This window comes from Orussus abietinus, unplaced genomic scaffold, assembly GCF_000612105.2.
Source record: "Orussus abietinus isolate OABI.00-Male unplaced genomic scaffold, Oabi_2.0 scaffold34, whole genome shotgun sequence".
NCBI lineage: Eukaryota > Metazoa > Arthropoda > Insecta > Hymenoptera > Orussidae > Orussus > Orussus abietinus.
The window spans coordinates 300,120-312,104 of record NW_019394290.1 but is presented as its reverse complement, the minus strand read 5'-3'; positions in this window follow the sequence as shown (position 1 = coordinate 312,104).

Sequence of the window (11,985 nt, the reverse complement as noted above, 5' to 3'; positions counted from 1 at the left end):
CATCCGCGCTCGGGCCCCTCTCGGGGCCTGTACGGCAATCTGTCTCTTGGCGTGTGATAAATCAATCCTCCTTGCGGACGTGCGAGACACGATCACCGACTCGCGCGTCCGGCCCTAGCCGAGCCTAGACATAAGATTTGGGCCTTATCCTTAAATTCCATCCCTGGGCCTCGCACATAAACAGGGAATTAAGTTATAATTTTCTCCTCACTTTACGCGTCCAGGATTGTATTTACATTTACTCCGGTATCCGCCATCTCGAGGGCCCTACAAGCCGTTCCTGTTGGGCCTGCTCTAATAAGGCCCCGCTTCTCGTGCCGATTCAGGCCCGATAGTTGTTCCTCTCGGACGGGCCCAGATAACCATAGACGATGGATGGGAAGGGAGTTCGCTCGGCACGCGAGTGCGGTAAAATAAAAGGGATGGGCCCGATGGGCCCACTTCCTCGTTCCAGGGAAACTGGGCCCGATCGATCCAGTCTTAATTAAATTGTATCGCCTCCAATTAACGCCGAGCTGGACCTGAATCGAATCGTTGCGAGCGATGCATTAAGGGGCGATAGTCGGGGGATAAGGCCCGTTTTCTGGGCCGTATAGTTCGGACCGAGGGAACGCGTGTCATGGTGTCCGGTTATTACGGGGATCGTGGCATCGATGGGGACCGGTAGCAGGGGGGCAGGTTCGGGACTGGTCCCGTCGTCTCGTGGGTGGCACCGGGCCCCGAAGAGGGGCCTCACTCCTCGGCCAGAGGTTGATGACCATCTCTAACGAATGCGAGCCTATTCGAAGACAGAGAAACCGGCCAATCAGGTGACTATCGGTCATTGTTAGGCCGACTGACACTGACCGACGATCGGCAGGGCCGAGGCCGATCTCTCTCATTTTTCTCCTCGAATTTCCCAAGACGAAGAGGCATTTCCCCGGGTTCTCCTCGAGGTTTCGCAACAACGATATGAGGAATAATGGGCGATTTGCGGAAGGCAGTGGTGCAACTGCAGTGCCACCCAGACGGACCCTGACGGAGCATAAATTTCCGCAGAACTCCCGTTTCCAATTCATTATAGATTATTGTAAGTCACGCGGCTCAGCTCTCGTATGCTCCCAGTCGGCGTTTCCTCGAGAAAAATCAAGTGACGTAACCCGCGGGTGGCGAAATCACTTGTTGCAGCTGCAGTGGCTGCACTGTAAAAGGCATCGAGAAGTACACGTGTACCTTGTAAACGTACCAGAACCGCGGAGTACCAAAGATACAATCGGCCAGACTGTGGCCGAAGCGGCGGGTGGTACCCCTTGTACCCTAGGAACTCGCAATTAATATCGGCGGAATGATTAAAATTCCAATATGGGGGGAAAAAAGATTCCTGAGAAATGAGGCGGGGTTGCTGGGACTTGGTTGACGTGGACGATGGTCAGGTTGGGAGTTAGGAGGCGACCCTGAAGAGGACCCCGAAGAGGCGGAATATAGGAGAGAGGGGCCGCTTATCACCTGGTGGAAATTATAGAAGCTATAAGTGCGGACGCCATATCGCAAGCACGCAAATCCCAGGGACGCGATGCATATTCAACGGACCCTTGGGCCCCTGATGCGACAACAATCAGCGAAACAAACCCACTTATGACCAACAAGGGTATACGTCATCCGGAGCCGCCAGCGCCGTCTCGCGGACATCCCGTCGACTGAATATTCATGAGACGTTTATTCGAGGGGCGAGACATCGGGATTCGGCCTTCGCGCGTACCCGAAGAGGAAGATGAAGAGCTCCACCTTGGAGAGATTCGACGGGACCTTGGGGAAGAGGAGCTCCGATCGCGGGGTCCAAGGTGGAGGCTGGGGTCCTTCAGGGGTGAGAAGAGCGGGCGGACCCTGAAGAGCGCAAGGGGAGGTCGGAGAGCGGGAGCTGCAGAATCGGCTCGAGAGAAATCCGCGGACCACCCCGGCTTTATTGGCCGGGGGGTAATTAAGTGCTGGCGAGTGATAGGCTGGCGTGACCAGCGATCATACGTTGCGCCTTTACGTGCTGGTAAGCCTTTGCGATCGTGATTCAGCGACCGGATGCTGGGGGCCCAGGCCGAACCGGATCGGCACTTCGGGAGACCGGAGGAAGCTTCCTCGAGGTCGCTCCTGATCGTCCAGGACCTGAAAAGGGCCCTCGAGGAGGAAAGGAAAACCCATTCCAGGTCGGACGGCAGGTCGAAAATCCGCGGACCCTGAAGACCACCTTGAAGAGGATCCTCCACTACGTGAGCGCGATCAGGAGTTAGACCAGGGTTCTCTCACCTGAACAGGTATTCACGGATACGTCCAAGCACATGGAAACAGCTTCGATCTTCGGACACCTAGAAGAGCACCTCAGGATTCGCATTCCAGGCCTCGGGAAATGAAAATCGGGCTCGTAACGCGATGACGTCCAAGATCCAGGAACGTAAAACAGAATATACGCGTCTTCGGGTATCCGAGGAGAACGGGAACGACCTCTTCTGGTACCACTTCGGGGCCGTCGATGCTCGTCCTCCCCCTGTGGATCCCATTAGCATACGTATACCCCTAAGTCCTCGACGGGAAATTCAGACCTCGACCTCGAGGAATTCCTCGATAATATACTGCCGGAGTAATCCGATGAAATCCGCGAGGGAGCTCTCCGGGGCTCCGGGTAAGGGTTACGACGTCGCCTTTATCCGGGACCTCGGAGAGGAGCCTGCCGGAAACTTTGCTACTTTTGTCGGCGAGAAATTCCTCCGGGATGGAGGCGAGATCCTTGGAAAGGAGCTCGAAATCCGCTCGCGGGATCTCCGGGCGCATTTAGTCGGATCGTTCCTCCTTGCTGCTCTTCCAGAGATGGCCGGTGCACGTTCCTCTTCGAGGTCGAAAACGAGCGGGCGTTCCTGGGCCCCTCGGGCGGGAGTACGATCGCGAGGGAATTATCCGAGCAAGGTGCAACCCGCGGAAGCCTCGATTTCTCGTAATCGGTCGAGGCCTGCAGCTCGCCGTCCACTTCCTGGCGCCGATCGACCCGGGATAGGCCGGACCTGCGTCCGAGACTTTCGATCCACTTGGGATGAGTTACCCTGAAGAGCGAGCTGAAAGACGAGCTATCTCCGCCTTTAGAGATTGGTCGGAGCACGTTTTCTGGAAATTCCGCTGGAAAGTATTCCGATATTACGGGTTGATGGTACTCGAAGAGGCACTCGAAGGTACTCGAAGAGGCCCTCGAAGGTACTCGAAGAACTTTCCGAAGAGGAGAGATTAAAACGTTTAAAAAGTGTGGATTTTGGGTGTTATGGTATTCCAAGAGGCACTGGAAGGTACTCGAAGAACATTCCGAAGAGGAGAGGGAAAAACGTTTAAAAAGTGTGGATTTTGGGTGTTCAGGACCTAGAAATTTTTTGTAAATTGGAAATTGGAGGAGAGCGAAGGGTTTGCGTCTCGAGGGGGAGGGAATAGATCCACCCCTCGGAGGAGAGCGCCCTCCTCGGTATCGTCGAGTTTCTGAAATATTGCCCCGCTATCCCGTTGCCGTGGGAGGGACGTCGGGACGTCCCGGGGGATAGCGCGGGGCGTCCGGGAGAGATCCAGTTTCATGAAAGGCGCCGCTCGCCGCGCCGGCCGCTCTCCGGCGGGGACACACACCGTTTCTAGTTCTAATCTGTCGGCCATTTGTTAGCGGTTATGATGTCGGCTATGATGCGAAGCACGTTGCCCGTGTCGCCGTTTGTCCTGCCTCGGCTGAAGTCCGGGGACCACCCTGAAAGCACAGCGGAGAAGTTGCAACCTGCAGCCTGCGGGGTGCACTTGGGGGCCCTCTTCAGGGTGTTCTTCGGGGTCCTCCCGAGTCTCCTGCTCTTTTTCCACCTCCGACCTCCTGCCGGCCCGGAAGGTGGAGGTCGCTTGCCCGTGGTACCTCTTCGGGGTCTTCCTCTTCTCTCTCGGTCCACCGACCTTCTCCTCGGCTACGACCGAGCTAGTTGACGTTTCGACCAATCCGTTACGTAAACGTATCGGGTACCGTTTCCTCGTGGTCCCTGGATAAGTCGCCCCGTCGCTCTTGGTTTGCCAGGATCCAGCTTCCGCCAGGCGATCGCTCAGGGCGACACAAAGGCGGCACTTTCGGTCACGGTTTCTCTCCGAGGTGGAGGTGTAGATTTTCACGTATCGCGCCGACAACGATACGTGCCCGTCGGTGCCCCCTCGCAGCCCGGAATACCCTTACAAATGAGTCCCCGAGCGGGGCCCGCTCGGTCTCCGGTAGCGGTAACAATAGGTGGATATCACTCAATGAGGCCGCGCCCTGAAATTCGATATTCCGAAAGGATCGTCCAGTCGCGGCCGATTAGTCCTAGTCGGCCGGTTGGAAAGCGACCAAAGAAAAAGGCCCCTCGTGATTTCCCTCGGGCGAGGCCCCCTCTCGGGCCCCTTTCTTGGCGCAAGGATAAGTCCCACCTCGCGGATCGCTCTCGATATCCAGAATTCCTCCTCTTTTCTGGCTCCTCGTCGGGGTTTTAGATGTTTTTTTCGGACTAGATTTTGATCGACGGGCTCAATCGTCATCCTCGATGGGCCCTAATGGGCCCGATTTGCCCCGATTCCCGCAGGAAACGCCTCCCAAGGCATGCGAGCTCTCGTGCGTAGAATAAAGGAAATGCCGGGCCCATTATCCGCGCTTGAGATCGCGATCGCGGTTGCTCGATGATGGGCCGCACGTGGGCAAGTCAGGAAACGAGAGCACCGGAGGATATCGGGCCCCCCGGTGATCGGGTCGGGCCCATCTTCTTCCGGGCCCTCCCGAGGTGCGCAACGAGGTGCACCTAGCGCGGATTAAGTGCATCGGGGACTTGGGTCGCGGCCCGTGACGACACTCCTAAGGATGTCCGCTGACGGGGCCTTACATATTCAGGGCCTCATATATCGGGACCTCGTATATTCCGAACGTCGGATATTCAGAACCTGGGGCATTCGGAACGTTGCATACCGTCTAAGGCCCTCACGTATTCAGAATCTCATGTGTGAGGGGCCTCATATTTTGGGCCTTATATTTTGAACCTCCTCGAGCGCGATCGAGCGACGCGGTCGTTCCACCCTGGAGAACGGGAGCGGGCCCAAATCCTCCGCACTCTGAAGAACGCGCCGCGATTTTGGGCCCGAGAGGCCGCCATCGCGCCGGCGGTTTGGGCCCGTGGCTCGTGTCCCGGCAGCTTTGTCGGCGAGGCCGGTTCTCCATCATTTCTGGCCGATACGGCCCAGAGGAGGAGAGAGGAGCTCGCAGGATCCGCCGTCCTTCCAGGACGAACCTGCGAGCGGCCCGCTATAGCACTCATATATTAATTAGTACCGCAGTCCGAGTTATTATTGGCTGGAAATTAATAGACCCTTCCGCGGATAAATAACGCGATCCTGGCCTCCTCCGAGGCCGCTCGGTTCTTCGTCTCCTTCCCCGTCTTTGATATTTTGATCCTGGCATGACGTGTAAATTACGAGCGGTTCTTCGATTAGACTCCCTTTAATTTCAGAGAGGTTTATTCCATTTTTTAGCGAAGTGGAGATACTTGGTACCAGCATTTTTCAAGGTGCATAAATATCCATATTTTTATCCCGGCATGACGAGTAAATTTCGAGCGGTTCTCCGATAGGCCCTTTTAATTCGCGATATTTAATTTCATCGGCGTTTACTTTATTCCCCATTTTTTAGAAGATATTTGGGACCAACATTTTGCAAAATTAATAAATATTCATATTTTTATCCCGGCATGGCGAGTAAATTTCGAGCGGTTCTCCGATTATTAAACCCTTATAAATAGTGATTATTAATCTCGGAGTTAACTTTATCATTTTTCTCTCCCTTCAATTCCCGATATTTAATTTCAGAGACGTTTATTTCATTTTTTAGCGAAGTGGAGATACTTGGTACCAGCATTTTTCAAGGTGCATAAATATCCATATTTTTATCCCGGCATGACGAGTAAATTTCGAGCGGATTATTAGACCCTTATAAATATTGATTATTAATCTCGGAGTTAACTTTATCATTTTTCTCTCCCTTTAATTCCCGATATTTAATTTCACAGACGTTTACTTCATTTTTTAGCGAAGTGGAGATATTTGTTACCAGCATTTTTCAAGGTGCATAAATATCCATATTTTTATCCCGGCATGACGAGTAAATTTGGAACGGATTATTAGACCCTTATAAATAATGATAATTAATCTCGGAGTTAACTTTATGATTTTTCTTCTATGGGGATATATTTGTTAAGATTTAGCAAAGTGCATGAATATCGTAAGGAATCGAGAATTTATCTAGAAAGTGACCGGATATCGGGAAACGATCGCGGTCGGGGAGTCATTCCCGATGCTCGAAGCGGTTCGGTTGTTCTTCGGGTTCTTCTTCGAGATTTTCCTCGCGATACGTCGGACCTGCAAAAACCGCACCTACGCGCGAATCGCGACAAAGCGAGTCGCGTTTCTTTCCTCCCACGTGCGCGGAATAGGGGGGGAGGGGGGAGGGAGAGCGAACAAGAAGAGAGTAAAAATAAGTCGCGCAGGTGGTGCCGCGGATTCTTCGAGGTCGAGCGTCCTCGAGGATAAATCCCGGGCGACCTCGGACGGCTTTATGGAGAACGGGAAGAACGGAGTCGATGCCGGGATTTGGCCGATCTTTGGTGCCATCACCTACGCCTCCACCTCTGGTACCATTGACCCACCGCGTAAGTATTTCGGTACCGCTTCTCGACACCGAAACGAGGTACCCGAAGAGGAGGCCGAGGAATTAATCGCGGCCGCTGGGAGCGGTCCACCGGAGTGGACTCTTCATCTTCGACGTTATCTCCCACCTACCCTCCACCTCGAGGAGAGGCACCTGCGATGGTCCACGAAGGTGCAGCCCGAGGTCGGGTCGGTACCCGGAGAGAGAAGTTCTCTCGCGCCTCGAAGAGGACCCGAGAGCGACCGCGCCCATGGCCGCCGAGACGACCCGTTAAGCCCACTCCACCTACGTCAGATATCATCGCGAATGCAAAACAGAAGGCCGTTACGCTGCTCCTTCTCCCCCTTTCCTCCGCCGAGAGGACTCGATGCCGAGGAGCGATTCAGATAGCGTGCCAGGAAGTCGGCCCGATTTATGACGCGTGGTCCTCTCTGCTTAGAGCCGGCCCCGAGAAAAAAGGCCCTCCGCACCCTGAAGAGCACCTCGGGGACTCGGCCCGAATTAGCGACGAGAAAATTTGATCTTATAAAAAATGGTCTTGCGGATCCGAATCCTGGAAGTGAGGGGGATGATGTCGAGGGGGATGTTCGTCAGGAGTACCTGGAGATCTCTTTCGGATGACGAGTATCGAGGCCCCGAGAAAAAAGGACCTCCGCACCCTGAAGAGCACCTCGGAGACTCGGCCGGAATTGGCAACGAGAAAATTTAATGTTATAAAAAATGGTCTCGCGGATCCGAATCCTGGAAGTGAGGGAGAAGATGCCGAGGGGAATGTTCGTCAGGGGTACCTGGAGATCTCTTTCGGATGACGAGTACCGTTGACGAAGAGGCCCCGAGAAAAAAGGACCTCCGCACCCTGAAGAGCACCTCGGACACTTGCCCCGAATTAGCGACGAGAAAATTTGATCTTATAAAAAATGGTCTCGCGGATCTAAATCCTGGAAGTGAGGGGGATGTTGGTCAGGGGTACCTGGAGATCTCTTTCGTATGACGAGTACCGTTGGCGAAGAGGTAGAGTCTCGATCGGTACCGACTCGGTGGAGGGGTCCAGCGTACTCTGGACCGAGGGTGGGATCGAGGTTTCGTCGGAGCAAAGGGCAGAGCAAAGGAGCCGTGCCGGAGCCAGCGGCGACGTTAATTTCCAGGGAATTCCTTGGAGGCTGCTGACGGTACGAGGAATACAGGTGGACGCGAGATGAGAGATAGGAGAGCTCGTGCACGACCTCCTCACGACGTAAGACGACACGACTCGAAACGAGGAACAAACGAGAGCACCTTAACTGGCTCCGGTTGGGGAACCACCGGGGCACCATCGACACTCGGAACACGTTCCTGGCGTTCCGCGGCTAACCCCGGCGACTCCTCCTCGGGAGGATCTCGGCCACCTTCGGGTCGATCGTGGCATACGGACTGGACCAGTTTTCAGAGGGAGATGTGTCTACGTTTCTCGGAACGGATCCCACCCGGAGCTTCGTCCGCCCCTCCAGAGAGCACCTCGACCTGGAAGAGTTGGCCGAAGAATCGCGGACCAAAAAATTCCAGGACTAGAGCAATCTCCTCTCAAGGGTTCTCCTGGACGGGAGTTCAACTCCAAGAAGAGGCTTTCCCTCCTTTTCTAATTTTTCTAGATTTTTTAAACATGCTCGAGGGACCCTGAAGAGGTTCCCCGTACGCTAAGAAAGGGGGAATTTGGTCTGGACCCTGTGCGGCTGCTCGATTCCTGAAAGCAATCCGAGAGAAGAGAGATCCCCTCTCGAGTTCGCCATAAATCCGCGGAGAGAAGAGGTGGAGGGAGAGCGGCGGGGCCCTTGAGGCCCCGGGCGGGACGGGGAGCCGATCGACAGCCGATGGGTCCGATTTAATTTCCGGGATTTATGGGCCGTTTCCACCAACGCGAACAACCTGTCCCATTTGCGTCGGGCCGGCCCACGGGGCAATAATTCCGACACCCCGCCAAGTGCGGCCCTGACCGGCGCAACGCCATCGGGCCCAAGTCGCGTGGGGCCCCATGGGACCCCGCGGGACGCCCACGGGACGTTTCCAGAGATCAAGGCGCGAGCCGACGGGCCCGGACGTTCGTCATTCTCAATTACGACGCCTCGTGAGAGAAACGCGACTAATTCAGCAAACTGGGCCCGATCCCCCACATTGGGCCCGGGCCCCGCTCCTAGCGCTGTCAATGCTAGTTAGCGCGCCGTGGAGGGGAGCCACGAAATACTCGGGCGTGGGCCCCTTCTTCGGAGGTGGGACGTCCTGGGCCCCTCGGGCCCCGAGGAGCGAGACCTGTCGGCCCTGATTAGGATCGATGGCTGCCCTAAATTTCTGCGCGTTTGCGCTCCTCTTATTGCTCGGCATTCTTCCCTGCACGCCTTGCTTCGTCCGAAGGACCTCGACGGGCCCAGGAGAAACTTCCAAAATGGTCGTTAATATCGACTGGCCCATTTTCAGAAAAATACAAAATCCCCTTCTGTATAAACCACCCTAAACTCTTCCCGGAAAATTCGGCATAAATTGGTAATAAATAATTAATTGCATTAATTCATGGAAGTGGAATTTCATTCTTCCCTGCACGCCTTGCTTCGTCCGAAGGACCTCGACGGGCCCAGGAGAAACTTCCAAAATGGTCGTTAATATCGACTGGCCCATTTTCAGAAAAATACAAAAACCCCCTTCTCTATAAACCACCCGAAAACTCTTCCCGGAAAATTCGGCATAAATTGGGAATAAATAATTATTTGCATTAATTCATGGAAGTGGAATTTCATTCTTCCCTGCACGCCTTGCTTCGTCCGAAGGACCTCGACGGGCCTAGGAGAAACTTCCAAAATGGACGTTAATATTGACTGGCACATTTTCAGAAAAATACAAAACCCCCTTCTCTATAAACCACCCGAAAACTCTTCCCGGAAAATTCGGCATAAATTGGTGATAAATAATTAATTGCATTAATTCATGGAAGTGGAATTTTTTCTAAGGCCCAAAATGTCTGGCCATTCAATTCAGGCAAAAGTCAGAGCCATTGTGCCCTCCACCTCCGGGATTTTCGTAACTTCTCTCCCCCGCGATCCGATCTGGATTGCGTTATCGCCCCGTTATCAGCGGGGGATATCTAGGAGTCAACGCGTCTTGTCGTTGACAACATCTTTGTCCGGTGGTCGGCCTACAGGCGTTGTCATAACACGCTTTAAGGCGTGTCCACGTCCTACGAAATCGGACCTCGGTACCTGCGAGTAAGGCATAACGAGCTGTCGTGTATTCCGTCACATGTTGCCGTTACGCGGCACGTGCACGACGTGCACCAGGGGGTGTGTAAAAGCCTGCTGGTGGTTAAGGGTAGATAGTCATCGAGAGTCATCTGGCCAGGACAGGGTGCATCACCGGAATCGTTGCACGCGAGTCAGATGATTCACTCCAGGAATTAATTGGACGGCCTGACTCTGTCCTGCTGTTGGAAAATGACCCATCGCTAACCCAATGAGTACCTGATCCACCGAAAGAGTGCGCAATTAAAAAATGCTCGGCCTTTCTGAAATTAATTTTTAATATCATAAATTAGCCGACGTATCATTGAATCCTGAGTTAAATCAGATTGATGATTCACTCCAGGAATTAATTGGACGGCCTGACTCTGTCCTGCTGTTGGAAAATGACCCGCGCCCATCGCTACCTCAATGAGTACCTGATCCACCGAAAAAGTGCGCAATTAAAAAATGCTCGGTCTTTTTGAAATTAATTTTTAATATCATAAATTAGGCGACGTCTCATTGAATCCTGAGTTAAATCAGGAATTTAATGATTAATGAATTAATTAGGACGAATCGAGGCGAGAGGTCGATGCAAGGAAGACGCCTCTGGCAGGTACCAGGTACTGGTTCCCGTTTCACCTGTTATCGTCAGGTGGGGCGAAGAAGACCCCGAAGAGGGGGCCGATGCCGCCTCTAACTCTTTCCTTTCCTCTTCCCCTGACCGTAATGACTCACGGAGGAAAGTACCGAGAGAATTATGGTGTTTGGACCCCTGCTAGGTCTGGTTAAACAGGTAGCATCCTCTTCGGCGTCACCTCTCCTCCTGACCTCTCGGAGAACCGCTCAGGGTCTTCTCCTTCTTCCTCCTCCCTCCGCGCTCCACTTTGCGGAGTCGTTTAATATCCACTTAATAGTTTCGGTTTTTTTTTTATTTTTTTTTATGAAGGTGGAGGGCCAAGATCGACGAGCACCTAGGACCCTGCCCCCCGGGGGACGTCCAGGAAGGGTCCTGGACGTATCTCGGTTTATCCTGGCATCTACCTGTCGCCTCTTCCGGTGCTTTGACAGCGGCGCGGGATAAATCCACACAAAGACGAAAAAGAGGGACATTCCTCTCCGGGGTGTATACTCGAGTTTGGCAACGGGGTGTATCCACCCCCGCATTGTGCACCGGGGGTCCATTCTCCCCGGGTCGACGCCTACAATAATCTCGTTACGATTCGAGTCGGGCCAAAAAATAGCCCCGGGTTTGACAGGGATACAATGCAAGGTGCTTTGTCCCGCCATCAAGGATCGGCAAGATCGGCCTTCGAGGTCTTCTTCAGGGTCCTTCTTCTCGCCGCGAGGCGTTTAGGCGCGTTGGGAAAACATGGAGACGACTGGAATTCCTGGGAACGATCGGAGCCCGATGGATTATTCCTTTATTTCCTGATCGTTTTATAGACTGCGCTCTGGTACCTCCGACCCCATGCCCCGAGGACTCTTCAGGGTGGGGAAAAATATTGATCTACCCCTAGGAAACCTTGTACCCCGCGTTTGGAAAATAATCCTGGACCTAAGGAGCCCCTTCCTTTATGAGTTGGTTCTTCGGGGTGTTTTTCAAATTATTCAGGAATTTATTACGCGGCTGGTCGCATTAATTTAATGTCATCCGGTGCTCCTGCAGTTCGATAGAACTCCGTGCGCCATACGTCGTAGACGGGAGAATTCCGTACCATTTACCGAGCGGCGTCGCGACGCCGAACACATTGCGTGCTTCCGACCATCTGACACGAGAACGTCCCCCGCTGGTTGATACGGTTAATGCGGTAATCGTTGCTCGATTAATTTGTGGAGGCAAAAAGGGCCAGCCGGCGTGTCGAATAGGGCCCAGGCCGACGTTTACTGGAGCCGTAATTCCGATCCATCGATCCTGGGTTTAATCCTCCGATAATGGACCCGGAGCGGCGTCGTTGGCCGTAGATCTTCATGAAGACCCTGAAGAAAAGCGTCTCCCAATCTAGCCTCTGCTCCTCCACCCTCAATAACATCTAAAAATTCCTC